General features: G+C 37.4%; 9 non-coding genes and 1 pseudogene across 9 annotated transcripts; all 10 read left to right on the top strand.

Annotated features, from left to right (window-relative positions):
* The first annotated feature begins 74 nt into the window (after positions 1–74).
* LOC128170234 (5S ribosomal RNA) lies at positions 75–193 on the top strand. Its single transcript, XR_008241744.1, has one exon. It is a non-coding gene; the product is annotated as a 5S ribosomal RNA (ribosomal RNA).
* Positions 194–1,725: 1,532 nt separating this feature from the next.
* On the top strand, positions 1,726–1,844 carry LOC128170223 (5S ribosomal RNA). The gene has a single exon (XR_008241733.1). It is a non-coding gene; the product is annotated as a 5S ribosomal RNA (ribosomal RNA).
* Positions 1,845–3,375: 1,531 nt separating this feature from the next.
* On the top strand, positions 3,376–3,494 carry LOC128170212 (5S ribosomal RNA). Its single transcript, XR_008241722.1, has one exon. It is a non-coding gene; the product is annotated as a 5S ribosomal RNA (ribosomal RNA).
* Positions 3,495–5,033: 1,539 nt separating this feature from the next.
* On the top strand, positions 5,034–5,152 carry LOC128170201 (5S ribosomal RNA). Its single transcript, XR_008241711.1, has one exon. It is a non-coding gene; the product is annotated as a 5S ribosomal RNA (ribosomal RNA).
* Positions 5,153–6,687: 1,535 nt separating this feature from the next.
* LOC128170302 (5S ribosomal RNA) lies at positions 6,688–6,806 on the top strand. The gene has a single exon (XR_008241808.1). It is a non-coding gene; the product is annotated as a 5S ribosomal RNA (ribosomal RNA).
* Positions 6,807–8,337: 1,531 nt separating this feature from the next.
* On the top strand, positions 8,338–8,456 carry LOC128170290 (5S ribosomal RNA). Its single transcript, XR_008241797.1, has one exon. It is a non-coding gene; the product is annotated as a 5S ribosomal RNA (ribosomal RNA).
* A 1,534-nt stretch (positions 8,457–9,990) lies between these two features.
* Positions 9,991–10,109, top strand: LOC128170278 (5S ribosomal RNA). Its single transcript, XR_008241786.1, has one exon. It is a non-coding gene; the product is annotated as a 5S ribosomal RNA (ribosomal RNA).
* Positions 10,110–11,647: 1,538 nt separating this feature from the next.
* Positions 11,648–11,766, top strand: LOC128170266 (5S ribosomal RNA). The gene has a single exon (XR_008241775.1). It is a non-coding gene; the product is annotated as a 5S ribosomal RNA (ribosomal RNA).
* Positions 11,767–13,303: 1,537 nt separating this feature from the next.
* On the top strand, positions 13,304–13,422 carry LOC128170194 (5S ribosomal RNA). Its single transcript, XR_008241705.1, has one exon. It is a non-coding gene; the product is annotated as a 5S ribosomal RNA (ribosomal RNA).
* Positions 13,423–14,011: 589 nt separating this feature from the next.
* On the top strand, positions 14,012–16,861 carry LOC128192542 (uncharacterized; annotated as a pseudogene).
* Positions 16,862–18,835: the final 1,974 nt, after the last annotated feature.

The following is an 18,835-nucleotide window of genomic DNA, read 5'->3' as shown; positions in this document are numbered from 1 at the left end:
AAACATGAAATTAAAATAATTGAAATGTCTTTCACAACTGTATCTTTATGTACGCAATATAAACCCTATCTAATGTCTACGGCCATATCACGTTGAAAGCACCGGTTCTCGTCCGATCACCGAAGTTAAGCAACGTAGAGCTTGGTTAGTACTTGGATGGGTGACCGCCTGGGAATACCAGGTGTCGTAGACTTTTTTTTATTTCAAATAAAATTTCATCAATTTTTTTTTTATCAAAAATAATTCTCATAATTCGCCCTGCGAATAAATTTTCCAATGATCTCCAAGTCATCATGGTCTAAGGGAGACAAGTCCGTGAAAAACGTGCGGTGAAATTTACATGCATGCGGCAGACAAGAAATAAGCAAGTAAAATAAAACATAGCGAATCAATCGCATTACAAAAAACAATGAAACGATAAATTGTCCATGTATGAATTACCGATTATTAATGATTATCAAATATTATATGCTTAATTAATTACCTTACACAATACACATAATTATGTATCTCAATTTTGAAGAAGCGAAATAACGGTATATTAGGGTAGATAATTGTCAGCCCAAGCTCAGCAATCATGGCACCTGGCACAGCATTTGAGACAGATAATAACTTGTTTATTCAGGCGACTCGTGTCGCCTTATGAAATGAAACGAGTTTCTCAATTAGCAATGCCACTGTGCGCTATATAGTGGGGTGCGCGAAGAGCAAGGACATCACAAATCCTACACTGCAAATCGAAAACACTTACTGCATCTTCTAGTGCTATATCCTATATCAAGATGAAAGCTATCCAAAGTACCAGTCCCAGAAGAAAGACTATGGACAAGCGTTTTTCGTTGATGGACAGCGAACGTCGCTTTAAAAGAGCGTGTGAGCAGATTGTCCAACTCAACTACAAGATGTCTGACCTCCAGTCCCGATACAGTAGAGCCAAGGCAGAGAATCATCGTTCCTTCAGATACAGCCTTAGACTGAGACTGGCAGTTGTTGAGGGACTCAGAAACATGTACTACGACTACGCTCACAACAAAGCACAGACAGTAGCAGACCTAAGGCGTGAAATGTTTGGAGAAGATGTACAGATCATCTCCGACGACATGTCAGACTCCGGATCAGATGAGGAGTACTGAGCGGTTACTACAGATATAACTGCAAACGGCTCTTTTTAGAGCCATGAAATTTTTTCGAAAAGATGTCTCTATACAATACAATAGAAATTCAGTGTACATATCAATGAAATCAAAATAGATAAATTATCAATGGAAAAAATGAACATATACACCAAAAACAAATTACAACAGCAACAACACATTACACTTGCATATCCCACAATTGAATTTTACTTTTGTAATACAGATAAATATTATTTATCCCCCCCCCCCCGCCCTCTTTTCGTGTAATAGAAAGTGCCCGATGATATATCAATCCCTCTCATCATCTACAAACACAAGTGTATTCTGTCATATCATCAAATAAAAAAAACCACAAGGCGTCTTACAAGACCCCCCCCCCCTTTTTCACATTCGCAACAGTAGCAAGTGCGCGTTCAACCCCCCCCCCCCCCCCTTTACAAAACAAAGTAAAAATTTCTATGGAGTGTGTCAGTGAGTAACATATAGCTTTTATTACACTAAAATATAAATATCTGAAACATGAAATTAAAATAATTGAAATTTCTTTCACAACTGTATCTTTATGTACGCAATATAAACCCTATCTAATGTCTACGGCCATATCACGTTGAAAGCACCGGTTCTCGTCCGATCACCGAAGTTAAGCAACGTAGAGCTTGGTTAGTACTTGGATGGGTGACCGCCTGGGAATACCAGGTGTCGTAGACTTTTTTTTATTTCAAATAAAATTTCATCAATTTTTTTTTTATCAAAAATAATTCTCATAATTCGCCCTGCGAATAAATTTTCCAATGATCTCCAAGTCATCATGGTCTAAGGGAGACAAGTCCGTGAAAAACGTGCGGTGAAATTTACATGCATGCGGCAGACAAGAAATAAGCAAGTAAAATAAAACATAGCGAATCAATCGCATTACAAAAAACAATGAAACGATATTTTGTCCATGTATGAATTACCGATTATTAATGATTATCAAATATTATATGCTTAATTAATTACCTTATACAATACACATAATTATGTATCTCAATTTTGAAGAAGCGAAATAACGGTATATTAGGGTAGATAATTGTCAGCCCAAGCTCAGCAATCATGGCACCTGGCACAGCATTTGAGACAGATAATAACTTGTTTATTCAGGCGACTCGTGTCGCCTTATGAAATGAAACGAGTTTCTCAATTAGCAATGCCACTGTGCGCTATATAGTGGGGTGCGCGAAGAGCAAGGACATCACAAATCCTACACTGCAAATCGAAAACACTTACTGCATCTTCTAGTGCTATATCCTATATCAAGATGAAAGCTATCCAAAGTACCAGTCCCAGAAGAAAGACTATGGACAAGCGTTTTTCGTTGATGGACAGCGAACGTCGCTTTAAAAGAGCGTGTGAGCAGATTGTCCAACTCAACTACAAGATGTCTGACCTCCAGTCCCGATACAGTAGAGCCAAGGCAGAGAATCATCGTTCCTTCAGATACAGCCTTAGACTGAGACTGGCAGTTGTTGAGGGACTCAGAAACATGTACTACGACTACGCTCACAACAAAGCACAGACAGTAGCAGACCTAAGGCGTGAAATGTTTGGAGAAGATGTACAGATCATCTCCGACGACATGTCAGACTCCGGATCAGATGAGGAGTACTGAGCGGTTACTACAGATATAACTGCAAACGGCTCTTTTTAGAGCCATGAAATTTTTTCGAAAAGATGTCTCTATACAATACAATAGAAATACAGTGTACATATCAATGAAATCAAAATAGATAAATTATCAATGGAAAAAATGAACATATACACCAAAAACAAATTACAACAGCAACAACACATTACACTTGCATATCCCACAATTGAATTTTACTTTTGTAATACAGATAAATATTATTTATCCCCCCCCCCCCCGCCCTCTTTTCGTGTAATAGAAAGTGCCCGATGATATATCAATCCCTCTCATCATCTACAAACACAAGTGTATTCTGTCATATCATCAAATAAAAAAAAACCACAAGGCGTCTTACAAGACCCCCCCCCCTTTTTCACATTCGCAACAGTAGCAAGTGCGCGTTCAACCCCCCCCCCCCCCTTTACAAAACAAAGTAAAAATTTCTATGGAGTGTGTCAGTGAGTAACATATAGCTTTTATTACACTAAAATATAAATATCTGAAACATGAAATTAAAATAATTGAAATTTCTTTCACAACTGTATCTTTATGTACGCAATATAAACCCTATCTAATGTCTACGGCCATATCACGTTGAAAGCACCGGTTCTCGTCCGATCACCGAAGTTAAGCAACGTAGAGCTTGGTTAGTACTTGGATGGGTGACCGCCTGGGAATACCAGGTGTCGTAGACTTTTTTTTATTTCAAATAAAATTTCATCAATTTTTTTTTTATCAAAAATAATTCTCATAATTCGCCCTGCGAATAAATTTTCCAATGATCTCCAAGTCATCATGGTCTAAGGGAGACAAGTCCGTGAAAAACGTGCGGTGAAATTTACATGCATGCGGCAGACAAGAAATAAGCAAGTAAAATAAAACATAGCGAATCAATCGCATTACAAAAAACATGAAACGATATTTTGTCCATGTATGAATTACCGATTATTAATGATTATCAAATATTATATGCTTAATTAATTACCTTATACAATACACATAATTATGTATCTCAATTTTGAAGAAGCGAAATAACGGTATATTAGGGTAGATAATTGTCAGCCCAAGCTCAGCAATCATGGCACCTGGCACAGCATTTGAGACAGATAATAACTTGTTTATTCAGGCGACTCGTGTCGCCTTATGAAATGAAACGAGTTTCTCAATTAGCAATGCCACTGTGCGCTATATAGTGGGGTGCGCGAAGAGCAAGGACATCACAAATCCTACACTGCAAATCGAAAACACTTACTGCATCTTCTAGTGCTATATCCTATATCAAGATGAAAGCTATCCAAAGTACCAGTCCCAGAAGAAAGACTATGGACAAGCGTTTTTCGTTGATGGACAGCGAACGTCGCTTTAAAAGAGCGTGTGAGCAGATTGTCCAACTCAACTACAAGATGTCTGACCTCCAGTCCCGATACAGTAGAGCCAAGGCAGAGAATCATCGTTCCTTCAGATACAGCCTTAGACTGAGACTGGCAGTTGTTGAGGGACTCAGAAACATGTACTACGACTACGCTCACAACAAAGCACAGACAGTAGCAGACCTAAGGCGTGAAATGTTTGGAGAAGATGTACAGATCATCTCCGACGACATGTCAGACTCCGGATCAGATGAGGAGTACTGAGCGGTTACTACAGATATAACTGCAAACGGCTCTTTTTAGAGCCATGAAATTTTTTCGAAAAGATGTCTCTATACAATACAATAGAAATACAGTGTACATATCAATGAAATCAAAATAGATAAATTATCAATGGAAAAAATGAACATATACACCAAAAACAAATTACAACAGCAACAACACATTATACTTGCATATCCCACAATTGAATTTTACTTTTGTAATACAGATAAATATTATTTATCCCCCCCCCCCCCCCCGCCCTCTTTTCGTGTAATAGAAAGTGCCCGATGATATATCAATCCCTCTCATCATCTACAAACACAAGTGTATTCTGTCATATCATCAAATAAAAAAAAACCACAAGGCGTCTTACAAGACCCCCCCCCCCTTTTTCACATTCGCAACAGTAGCAAGTGCGCGTTCAACCCCCCCCCCCCCCCCCCCTTTACAAAACAAAGTAAACATTTCTATGGAGTGAGTCAGTGAGTAACATATAGCTTTTATTACACTAAAATATAAATATCTGAAACATGAAATTAAAATAATTGAAATTTCTTTCACAACTGTATCTTTATGTACGCAATATAAACCCTATCTAATGTCTACGGCCATATCACGTTGAAAGCACCGGTTCTCGTCCGATCACCGAAGTTAAGCAACGTAGAGCTTGGTTAGTACTTGGATGGGTGACCGCCTGGGAATACCAGGTGTCGTAGACTTTTTTTTATTTCAAATAAAATTTCATCAATTTTTTTTTTATCAAAAATAATTCTCATAATTCGCCCTGCGAATAAATTTTCCAATGATCTCCAAGTCATCATGGTCTAAGGGAGACAAGTCCGTGAAAAACGTGCGGTGAAATTTACATGCATGCGGCAGACAAGAAATAAGCAAGTAAAATAAAACATAGCGAATCAATCGCATTACAAAAAACAATGAAACGATATTTTGTCCATGTATGAATTACCGATTATTAATGATTATCAAATATTATATGCTTAATTAATTACCTTATACAATACACATAATTATGTATCTCAATTTTGAAGAAGCGAAATAACGGTATATTAGGGTAGATAATTGTCAGCCCAAGCTCAGCAATCATGGCACCTGGCACAGCATTTGAGACAGATAATAACTTGTTTATTCAGGCGACTCGTGTCGCCTTATGAAATGAAACGAGTTTCTCAATTAGCAATGCCACTGTGCGCTATATAGTGGGGTGCGCGAAGAGCAAGGACATCACAAATCCTACACTGCAAATCGAAAACACTTACTGCATCTTCTAGTGCTATATCCTATATCAAGATGAAAGCTATCCAAAGTACCAGTCCCAGAAGAAAGACTATGGACAAGCGTTTTTCGTTGATGGACAGCGAACGTCGCTTTAAAAGAGCGTGTGAGCAGATTGTCCAACTCAACTACAAGATGTCTGACCTCCAGTCCCGATACAGTAGAGCCAAGGCAGAGAATCATCGTTCCTTCAGATACAGCCTTAGACTGAGACTGGCAGTTGTTGAGGGACTCAGAAACATGTACTACGACTACGCTCACAACAAAGCACAGACAGTAGCAGACCTAAGGCGTGAAATGTTTGGAGAAGATGTACAGATCATCTCCGACGACATGTCAGACTCCGGATCAGATGAGGAGTACTGAGCGGTTACTACAGATATAACTGCAAACGGCTCTTTTTAGAGCCATGAAATTTTTTCGAAAAGATGTCTCTATACAATACAATAGAAATACAGTGTACATATCAATGAAATCAAAATAGATAAATTATCAATGGAAAAAATGAACATATACACCAAAAACAAATTACAACAGCAACAACACATTATACTTGCATATCCCACAATTGAATTTTACTTTTGTAATACAGATAAATATTATTTATCCCCCCCCCCCCCCGCCCTCTTTTCGTGTAATAGAAAGTGCCCGATGATATATCAATCCCTCTCATCATCTACAAACACAAGTGTATTCTGTCATATCATCAAATAAAAAAAAACCACAAGGCGTCTTACAAGACCCCCCCCCCCTTTTTCACATTCGCAACAGTAGCAAGTGCGCGTTCAACCCCCCCCCCCCCCCCTTTACAAAACAAAGTAAACATTTCTATGGAGTGAGTCAGTGAGTAACATATAGCTTTTATTACACTAAAATATAAATATCTGAAACATGAAATTAAAATAATTGAAATTTCTTTCACAACTGTATCTTTATGTACGCAATATAAACCCTGTCTAATGTCTACGGCCATATCACGTTGAAAGCACCGGTTCTCGTCCGATCACCGAAGTTAAGCAACGTAGAGCTTGGTTAGTACTTGGATGGGTGACCGCCTGGGAATACCAGGTGTCGTAGACTTTTTTTTATTTCAAATAAAATTTCATCAATTTTTTTTTTATCAAAAATAATTCTCATAATTCGCCCTGCGAATAAATTTTCCAATGATCTCCAAGTCATCATGGTCTAAGGGAGACAAGTCCGTGAAAAACGTGCGGTGAAATTTACATGCATGCGGCAGACAAGAAATAAGCAAGTAAAATAAAACATAGCGAATCAATCGCATTACAAAAAACAATGAAACGATATTTTGTCCATGTATGAATTACCGATTATTAATGATTATCAAATATTATATGCTTAATTAATTACCTTATACAATACACATAATTATGTATCTCAATTTTGAAGAAGCGAAATAACGGTATATTAGGGTAGATAATTGTCAGCCCAAGCTCAGCAATCATGGCACCTGGCACAGCATTTGAGACAGATAATAACTTGTTTATTCAGGCGACTCGTGTCGCCTTATGAAATGAAACGAGTTTCTCAATTAGCAATGCCACTGTGCGCTATATAGTGGGGTGCGCGAAGAGCAAGGACATCACAAATCCTACACTGCAAATCGAAAACACTTACTGCATCTTCTAGTGCTATATCCTATATCAAGATGAAAGCTATCCAAAGTACCAGTCCCAGAAGAAAGACTATGGACAAGCGTTTTTCGTTGATGGACAGCGAACGTCGCTTTAAAAGAGCGTGTGAGCAGATTGTCCAACTCAACTACAAGATGTCTGACCTCCAGTCCCGATACAGTAGAGCCAAGGCAGAGAATCATCGTTCCTTCAGATACAGCCTTAGACTGAGACTGGCAGTTGTTGAGGGACTCAGAAACATGTACTACGACTACGCTCACAACAAAGCACAGACAGTAGCAGACCTAAGGCGTGAAATGTTTGGAGAAGATGTACAGATCATCTCCGACGACATGTCAGACTCCGGATCAGATGAGGAGTACTGAGCGGTTACTACAGATATAACTGCAAACGGCTCTTTTTAGAGCCATGAAATTTTTTCGAAAAGATGTCTCTATACAATACAATAGAAATACAGTGTACATATCAATGAAATCAAAATAGATAAATTATCAATGGAAAAAATGAACATATACACCAAAAACAAATTACAACAGCAACAACACATTATACTTGCATATCCCACAATTGAATTTTACTTTTGTAATACAGATAAATATTATTTATCCCCCCCCCCCCCGCCCTCTTTTCGTGTAATAGAAAGTGCCCGATGATATATCAATCCCTCTCATCATCTACAAACACAAGTGTATTCTGTCATATCATCAAATAAAAAAAAACCACAAGGCGTCTTACAAGACCCCCCCCCCTTTTTCACATTCGCAACAGTAGCAAGTGCGCGTTCAACCCCCCCCCCCCCCTTTACAAAACAAAGTAAACATTTCTATGGAGTGAGTCAGTGAGTAACATATAGCTTTTATTACACTAAAATATAAATATCTGAAACATGAAATTAAAATAATTGAAATTTCTTTCACAACTGTATCTTTATGTACGCAATATAAACCCTATCTAATGTCTACGGCCATATCACGTTGAAAGCACCGGTTCTCGTCCGATCACCGAAGTTAAGCAACGTAGAGCTTGGTTAGTACTTGGATGGGTGACCGCCTGGGAATACCAGGTGTCGTAGACTTTTTTTTTATTTCAAATAAAATTTCATCAATTTTTTTTTTATCAAAAATAATTCTCATAATTCGCCCTGCGAATAAATTTTCCAATGATCTCCAAGTCATCATGGTCTAAGGGAGACAAGTCCGTGAAAAACGTGCGGTGAAATTTACATGCATGCGGCAGACAAGAAATAAGCAAGTAAAATAAAACATAGCGAATCAATCGCATTACAAAAAACAATGAAACGATATTTTGTCCATGTATGAATTACCGATTATTAATGATTATCAAATATTATATGCTTAATTAATTACCTTATACAATACACATAATTATGTATCTCAATTTTGAAGAAGCGAAATAACGGTATATTAGGGTAGATAATTGTCAGCCCAAGCTCAGCAATCATGGCACCTGGCACAGCATTTGAGACAGATAATAACTTGTTTATTCAGGCGACTCGTGTCGCCTTATGAAATGAAACGAGTTTCTCAATTAGCAATGCCACTGTGCGCTATATAGTGGGGTGCGCGAAGAGCAAGGACATCACAAATCCTACACTGCAAATCGAAAACACTTACTGCATCTTCTAGTGCTATATCCTATATCAAGATGAAAGCTATCCAAAGTACCAGTCCCAGAAGAAAGACTATGGACAAGCGTTTTTCGTTGATGGACAGCGAACGTCGCTTTAAAAGAGCGTGTGAGCAGATTGTCCAACTCAACTACAAGATGTCTGACCTCCAGTCCCGATACAGTAGAGCCAAGGCAGAGAATCATCGTTCCTTCAGATACAGCCTTAGACTGAGACTGGCAGTTGTTGAGGGACTCAGAAACATGTACTACGACTACGCTCACAACAAAGCACAGACAGTAGCAGACCTAAGGCGTGAAATGTTTGGAGAAGATGTACAGATCATCTCCGACGACATGTCAGACTCCGGATCAGATGAGGAGTACTGAGCGGTTACTACAGATATAACTGCAAACGGCTCTTTTTAGAGCCATGAAATTTTTTCGAAAAGATGTCTCTATACAATACAATAGAAATACAGTGTACATATCAATGAAATCAAAATAGATAAATTATCAATGGAAAAAATGAACATATACACCAAAAACAAATTACAACAGCAACAACACATTATACTTGCATATCCCACAATTGAATTTTACTTTTGTAATACAGATAAATATTATTTATCCCCCCCCCCGCCCTCTTTTCGTGTAATAGAAAGTGCCCGATGATATATCAATCCCTCTCATCATCTACAAACACAAGTGTATTCTGTCATATCATCAAATAAAAAAAAACCACAAGGCGTCTTACAAGACCCCCCCCCCCCCTTTTTCACATTCGCAACAGTAGCAAGTGCGCGTTCAACCCCCCCCCCCCCCCCTTTACAAAACAAAGTAAACATTTCTATGGAGTGAGTCAGTGAGTAACATATAGCTTTTATTACACTAAAATATAAATATCTGAAACATGAAATTAAAATAATTGAAATTTCTTTCACAACTGTATCTTTATGTACGCAATATAAACCCTGTCTAATGTCTACGGCCATATCACGTTGAAAGCACCGGTTCTCGTCCGATCACCGAAGTTAAGCAACGTAGAGCTTGGTTAGTACTTGGATGGGTGACCGCCTGGGAATACCAGGTGTCGTAGACTTTTTTTTATTTCAAATAAAATTTCATCAATTTTTTTTTTATCAAAAATAATTCTCATAATTCGCCCTGCGAATAAATTTTCCAATGATCTCCAAGTCATCATGGTCTAAGGGAGACAAGTCCGTGAAAAACGTGCGGTGAAATTTACATGCATGCGGCAGACAAGAAATAAGCAAGTAAAATAAAACATAGCGAATCAATCGCATTACAAAAAACAATGAAACGATATTTTGTCCATGTATGAATTACCGATTATTAATGATTATCAAATATTATATGCTTAATTAATTACCTTATACAATACACATAATTATGTATCTCAATTTTGAAGAAGCGAAATAACGGTATATTAGGGTAGATAATTGTCAGCCCAAGCTCAGCAATCATGGCACCTGGCACAGCATTTGAGACAGATAATAACTTGTTTATTCAGGCGACTCGTGTCGCCTTATGAAATGAAACGAGTTTCTCAATTAGCAATGCCACTGTGCGCTATATAGTGGGGTGCGCGAAGAGCAAGGACATCACAAATCCTACACTGCAAATCGAAAACACTTACTGCATCTTCTAGTGCTATATCCTATATCAAGATGAAAGCTATCCAAAGTACCAGTCCCAGAAGAAAGACTATGGACAAGCGTTTTTCGTTGATGGACAGCGAACGTCGCTTTAAAAGAGCGTGTGAGCAGATTGTCCAACTCAACTACAAGATGTCTGACCTCCAGTCCCGATACAGTAGAGCCAAGGCAGAGAATCATCGTTCCTTCAGATACAGCCTTAGACTGAGACTGGCAGTTGTTGAGGGACTCAGAAACATGTACTACGACTACGCTCACAACAAAGCACAGACAGTAGCAGACCTAAGGCGTGAAATGTTTGGAGAAGATGTACAGATCATCTCCGACGACATGTCAGACTCCGGATCAGATGAGGAGTACTGAGCGGTTACTACAGATATAACTGCAAACGGCTCTTTTTAGAGCCATGAAATTTTTTCGAAAAGATGTCTCTATACAATACAATAGAAATACAGTGTACATATCAATGAAATCAAAATAGATAAATTATCAATGGAAAAAATGAACATATACACCAAAAACAAATTACAACAGCAACAACACATTATACTTGCATATCCCACAATTGAATTTTACTTTTGTAATACAGATAAATATTATTTATCCCCCCCCCCCCCCCCCCGCCCTCTTTTCGTGTAATAGAAAGTGCCCGATGATATATCAATCCCTCTCATCATCTACAAACACAAGTGTATTCTGTCATATCATCAAATAAAAAAAAACCACAAGGCGTCTTACAAGACCCCCCCCCCCCCTTTTTCACATTCGCAACAGTAGCAAGTGCGCGTTCAACCCCCCCCCCCCCTTTACAAAACAAAGTAAACATTTCTATGGAGTGAGTCAGTGAGTAACATATAGCTTTTATTACACTAAAATATAAATATCTGAAACATGAAATTAAAATAATTGAAATTTCTTTCACAACTGTATCTTTATGTACGCAATATAAACCCTATCTAATGTCTACGGCCATATCACGTTGAAAGCACCGGTTCTCGTCCGATCACCGAAGTTAAGCAACGTAGAGCTTGGTTAGTACTTGGATGGGTGACCGCCTGGGAATACCAGGTGTCGTAGACTTTTTTTTTATTTCAAATAAAATTTCATCAATTTTTTTTTTATCAAAAATAATTCTCATAATTCGCCCTGCGAATAAATTTTCCAATGATCTCCAAGTCATCATGGTCTAAGGGAGACAAGTCCGTGAAAAACGTGCGGTGAAATTTACATGCATGCGGCAGACAAGAAATAAGCAAGTAAAATAAAACATAGCGAATCAATCGCATTACAAAAAACAATGAAACGATATTTTGTCCATGTATGAATTACCGATTATTAATGATTATCAAATATTATATGCTTAATTAATTACCTTATACAATACACATAATTATGTATCTCAATTTTGAAGAAGCGAAATAACGGTATATTAGGGTAGATAATTGTCAGCCCAAGCTCAGCAATCATGGCACCTGGCACAGCATTTGAGACAGATAATAACTTGTTTATTCAGGCGACTCGTGTCGCCTTATGAAATGAAACGAGTTTCTCAATTAGCAATGCCACTGTGCGCTATATAGTGGGGTGCGCGAAGAGCAAGGACATCACAAATCCTACACTGCAAATCGAAAACACTTACTGCATCTTCTAGTGCTATATCCTATATCAAGATGAAAGCTATCCAAAGTACCAGTCCCAGAAGAAAGACTATGGACAAGCGTTTTTCGTTGATGGACAGCGAACGTCGCTTTAAAAGAGCGTGTGAGCAGATTGTCCAACTCAACTACAAGATGTCTGACCTCCAGTCCCGATACAGTAGAGCCAAGGCAGAGAATCATCGTTCCTTCAGATACAGCCTTAGACTGAGACTGGCAGTTGTTGAGGGACTCAGAAACATGTACTACGACTACGCTCACAACAAAGCACAGACAGTAGCAGACCTAAGGCGTGAAATGTTTGGAGAAGATGTACAGATCATCTCCGACGACATGTCAGACTCCGGATCAGATGAGGAGTACTGAGCGGTTACTACAGATATAACTGCAAACGGCTCTTTTTAGAGCCATGAATCGAAATTTTTTCGAAAAGATGTCTCTATACAATACAATAGAAATACAGTGTACATATCAATGAAATCAAAATAGATAAATTATCAATGGAAAAAATGAACATATACACCAAAAACAAATTACAACAGCAACAACACATTATACTTGCATATCCCACAATTGAATTTTACTTTTGTAATACAGATAAATATTATTTATCCCCCCCCCCCCGCCCTCTTTTCGTGTAATAGAAAGTGCCCGATGATATATCAATCCCTCTCATCATCTACAAACACAAGTGTATTCTGTCATATCATCAAATAAAAAAAAACCACAAGGCGTCTTACAAGACCCCCCCCCCCTTTTTCACATTCGCAACAGTAGCAAGTGCGCGTTCAACCCCCCCCCCCCCCTTTACAAAACAAAGTAAACATTTCTATGGAGTGAGTCAGTGAGTAACATATAGCTTTTATTACACTAAAATATAAATATCTGAAACATGAAATTAAAATAATTGAAATTTCTTTCACAACTGTATCTTTATGTACGCAATATAAACCCTATCTAATGTCTACGGCCATATCACGTTGAAAGCACCGGTTCTCGTCCGATCACCGAAGTTAAGCAACGTAGAGCTTGGTTAGTACTTGGATGGGTGACCGCCTGGGAATACCAGGTGTCGTAGACTTTTTTTTATTTCAAATAAAATTTCATCAATTTTTTTTTTATCAAAAATAATTCTCATAATTCGCCCTGCGAATAAATTTTCCAATGATCTCCAAGTCATCATGGTCTAAGGGAGACAAGTCCGTGAAAAACGTGCGGTGAAATTTACATGCATGCGGCAGACAAGAAATAAGCAAGTAAAATAAAACATAGCGAATCAATCGCATTACAAAAAACAATGAAACGATATTTTGTCCATGTATGAATTACCGATTATTAATGATTATCAAATATTATATGCTTAATTAATTACCTTATACAATACACATAATTATGTATCTCAATTTTGAAGAAGCGAAATAACGGTATATTAGGGTAGATAATTGTCAGCCCAAGCTCAGCAATCATGGCACCTGGCACAGCATTTGAGACAGATAATAACTTGTTTATTCAGGCGACTCGTGTCGCCTTATGAAATGAAACGAGTTTCTCAATTAGCAATGCCACTGTGCGCTATATAGTGGGGTGCGCGAAGAGCAAGGACATCACAAATCCTACACTGCAAATCGAAAACACTTACTGCATCTTCTAGTGCTATATCCTATATCAAGATGAAAGCTATCCAAAGTACCAGTCCCAGAAGAAAGACTATGGACAAGCGTTTTTCGTTGATGGACAGCGAACGTCGCTTTAAAAGAGCATGTGAGGCAGATTTTTAGAGCGTGTATTATCTTTTTTTTTCTAGCGTGTTTAATGTACAAGTTCGATGTGTTTGACATCGGGAAGTCTATCTAAATCCGCTTTTTACAAGAGCATACACTAAACAGATCATTACGATCTTTTAGATATAAATTAAGGGAATGTTTAATTTATTGAAAAGTGCTACTACTTTGATGAAATCTATCGAATGAATTAATACGTAAAATATTAAGCAAAGGTCATATAAATTCCAACCGGAGCTCATTTCTATATTTACTCTAATAAAAGATGAACTCTTTACAAAGCAGCAGCACTTTTTAGAATCTATTAATAAAGTATAATTCAAATAAGAGTATGCCCTTGTAATATTGAAATTTGTTTACGACCTCCATTTGGGAGAATTATCAACACATGTCACGTGACTATCTATTCAGGGGACCACACTTAGTGTAATTCAAAGTAGCATTTACTATACTGTTTCATTTAATATCACTTTTATATCATGATAAAATAACTTTACATAAATATTTGCGTGGACCATGAGGTCAACGCAGAAAAAACAAAGCGAGGTTGAACCGGATGTTATCGGTAAAATTCAGCCTGCGCATGAGCTACTCTGGTTCCTGTGCGTAATGGGTAGCACAGGGAACCAGGCTAGTGCACATGTTTATCTGAATGGGGATTGGGATTCCATGCCATATGCACACCTAAGTTCAAAGGCGCTGTAATTGTAAAGTTGTCAGTAAACAGTACAGAAACAAAGAAATGATCGGCATGTGATATGAACTGTCAGTATTATGAAATAAGTTAATGTTATGCCGAAACTACAACAGGCATAAAATAGCATAATTTGCAATGTTTTGTTGTTTTCTGTGTACACATGTAGCTAACTTTACTTTCACAGTAGGCGAGGCTAAAGTACTTCCCGATTAAAAAATGTTAAGCATTTAAGTATGATTTAATAATTATGTTACTGTATATAATAAATGACTGAATAATTATGTCACTGTATGAAAGTAAAAATCTCAAGAAAATGCATCAAAATATAAAATTAATTTATACAAAGCTGTCACTGCAGAGTTAACAAAGTAGTGGAAGCGTAATGTGTGCGCAAATAGTAGAATTCGCCGAATGCCTGATACTATGCATAGAATCTTCTTTAATATACTAGATCATAATTATTTTAGAAGTATGAACCCTTTAAACTCTGAGATAAAAAGTCAGGGCTATACATATACAACGTGCAAGTTAAAAGCAGGGGTTAGAGTCGATGAAATCTCGGATAACCTTTAGACTCTTACGCTTTCGTTAGAAAAACATGCATATGGTCCACGTATTGCAGTCCTTTTTTAAAAGACAGAAATTGTTTGTATGAGAGATGCATCATTTAATGAACGCTTTAATCCGCTGATATTTTCGTAAGCCTTAACAGTGCTGCGTGAAGACCTGAACAACGCAGAGGCTTTTCAGCTAATCGCATGCAAGTTTGGACGCCGCCTTGGCCGAAAGCAAGAAATTGATTTTGTCAAAACCTCTGTTAATCAAGGAAAGAGAATTCTGTTGACTTTAAACTTGAACACCAGGTACAATTTTCTAACAGACATTCAAACTGATTTTGAAAAAAAATTAAGAAACTTACCGATTTCGGCGATATCGCCATCGTTAAAAATGTAATTAAGAACTCTGTACTTTGCATTAAAGAGCAGAAAAAGTTATTAGAATTGCAGACAAATATGTATGGGACGTGCCAAAGAATTCAAAGACGATCCAATTACAGAGAATTCTGAAGTATGCCAGAGGCTCAGACAGGCAGAGGCTAGGGCTAAAAGGATACGTTTTGACAACCAAGACTTGTTCCTTACCCAAGGTACCAGTTCAACGTTGCAGGCTGGAACAACGGAGCGTACAGAATTCAACCGGACCAGTGCCTCTACTGAAACAGTTTTGGACATTGGAGCATCAACTGTCCGCTCAGAAAAAAAAGTCAGGCCCCCGCCGCCACCAAACATAGTTGAGTTCAAAACTCTGCCTCAACTCTGAGAAAATACTCAAATTCATTTTCTCAGCCTCAAATCACCGCCACCAAATATTTCAATAAGAAATTTGAGATTAAACTGAAACAAGTACAAAGAAAGGTAAGGTTGACATTAGATATTGTTTTTCTTTATAACTGTGAAAACTAAATACTGTTACTGGTACGTCATACACAAATTCAGAGTATCGGCAATGGATCTCCAGGTCAACTCTTTCACCTGGCCATGCTTCCCTTTACTACCCGAACCATTCATTTTGCCGAAAAGTGTTTCCTCATAACCTATAACTTCTTCTATTAGAAGTATCTCCTCTTCTGGGGTCCAGTTGGTGCCCCTTTCTTTAATATTAAACTCGTTTCTTTTGACGTTTGAATTTCCACAAGCTCCATCATTTTAATAATAAACAAAGCAGACGATAATATTCATTTAATACGTAACACTCACAATACGCTGTATATTTTGTTTAAATTTGCATTTCACAAAACCGCTTAAATCAACGAAAAAAAAAATCAACTGAGTATGTACTCAGTAGAGTTCAGAACGTAAAATTTGTACTCAACTTAGTACTTACTCAATGTAGTTGGTGGCGGCGATTTGAGAAATTTCTCAGTTGTGGTGAGTTGAGAATTGAGGCCGAGTACGTAAAGTGATTGGTGGCGGCGTGGTCAGACCATTGGAAAACCAACATCCACCTAGACCAGCAAATCGGAAGATTGTCAGAGAACATAAACTTGACATAAACGTGAATTTGTAGATATTGCAGATATTAGAAATATAGAAAATGTTAAAAGGAAATTTAGCAAAAAAATTGTCATTCTGGATAGAAAAATTGTGCGCTGAACAATATATTATTGATACTATTCTGTTTATTTATTGTATTCATTTTGGAGTTTTTTCCAGATTTTGTTTATCTCCAAAACAACAAGTCTTCTCTTGACAGCGAAGATTTTGTAGACTATGAAATTGAGAGTTAATTGGATAAAAAAATTATAATTAAATGCAATAAGGTGCCTTCAATCATCAATCTTCTTTCCGTTGCTACAAATTCTCATGGCAAGAAAAGACTTATTTTAGATCTTAGGCATGTGAACAAATGTGTTTTCAATAACAAATTCAAGTTAGAAGACTTTAATTCCGCCATAAAATACTGTAATGAAAATGATTTTATGTTCAAGTTTGATCTCAAGAGTGACTATCATGATTTGGATATTAATACTTCTAACTTTCAGAACCTTTGTTTTTGTTGGAAAAATGTATATTACTCTTTTACAGTTCTTCCGTGTGGCCTGAGTTCAGCTCCGTTTATTTTTACGCAGTTATTTAAGCCATTGATCAAATATTGGAGATCGCAGGGTCAAAAAATAGTTATTTATCTTGATGACGGTTTATGATTGTATGGAGTACCACAGTGGACCCACAAGTCATGTTCTATATAGTCATGGTTATTCAATCCTGGGCGGTCATGTTCTATATATTCATAGTAATTCAATCTCCAATCATAGCCGAGCATCATATGATGTTAATCCTGGCCAAGCCAAGTTTAACACATGGCCATCTTATCTTGGCCAGTCATGATTTCAATCTTGACTATTCATCGCCGGTCGTGATTTTCTATCCAAAGATTGCATCGGCCAAGATACATTAGGCCATTCCAAGTTTTTACAATGTTTAGCGTCAGCGGACGGATTGGTTTTCAGATGTAAAAATGAAAAAAAACCCACAATGGTTGTTCATAAAATTCGATCGCTTTTTCATATATCAGGCTCGGGATCGCATTTTTAAATCGGGATCGGAAATCAAATATTTATAAACAACATTCAAAATGGAAAACATGGTGGTTTGACATCATGTAGGCAGTTTTCTGGATATAAATGGCAGGTACTGGTGAAGGGCAATATAAAAATGAAAACTGCATTAACTGGTAAAATATGTGCAGTTCGTGTTGAAGCAAACAATCAAAAATATATAATAAATTGGGACAAATGCACTTTACCGGTACGTAAAAAATACATGGAAGTAGCACGTGCTCTTCCTATATAATAGAGTCACGCTTTAGCGTGACGATTTCGCTAAAACGGCAATAAAATGAAAAAATAACCCTTTTTTTTAATTCCTCGTCGTTTTTTATATTAATAAACTTCGTTTAATAACGAAGTTAATTAATTAAAATCAAAAGCATTTTAAAAACAAACCCTTCGCTATGTTTCTGTCGTTCACATTCCAAAGTCGTGACGTTGTTAAGCACGTGATTAATTGGAGGTTATTGATTGGTTGAGGTAAGTGATGTAAAAAAGAAAAGTTTGACAGTTCTGAAAATGTAAACATTGAATCAGCTGAGTGAGATATCATGCCTTTTGTTTACGATGATTTGTATGAAATTTGTCGAGAAAAACGATTTTTAATTGATTGGCTTCAGGAGTTAGGACATTTGGGGAACTTTAGTGGTATATGTGACTCTTGTAACGTTGGCACAGTGAAACTTGTTGAAGATAAATCTTACAGTAAGGACGGTATCGTGAAGCGGTGCAGCAGCAGGCTTTGCAACAAGAAAACTTCTGACCGAGAAGGATTGTGGTTTTTCGGCAGTCATTTGCTATTGGAACAGGCAGTAAAACTGACATATTATTGGGTTTATGAACTACCGAGTGATTTCATTTCCAGAGAACTTAAGATCGGTAGTGATCATACCATAGTAGATTGGAA

This window comes from Crassostrea angulata, chromosome 1 (assembly GCF_025612915.1).
Source record: "Crassostrea angulata isolate pt1a10 chromosome 1, ASM2561291v2, whole genome shotgun sequence".
In the NCBI taxonomy this organism is placed as follows: domain Eukaryota; kingdom Metazoa; phylum Mollusca; class Bivalvia; order Ostreida; family Ostreidae; genus Magallana; species Magallana angulata.
The sequence above is the reverse complement of the archived record's forward strand: the minus strand, read 5'-3'. Positions and strand labels throughout refer to the sequence as shown.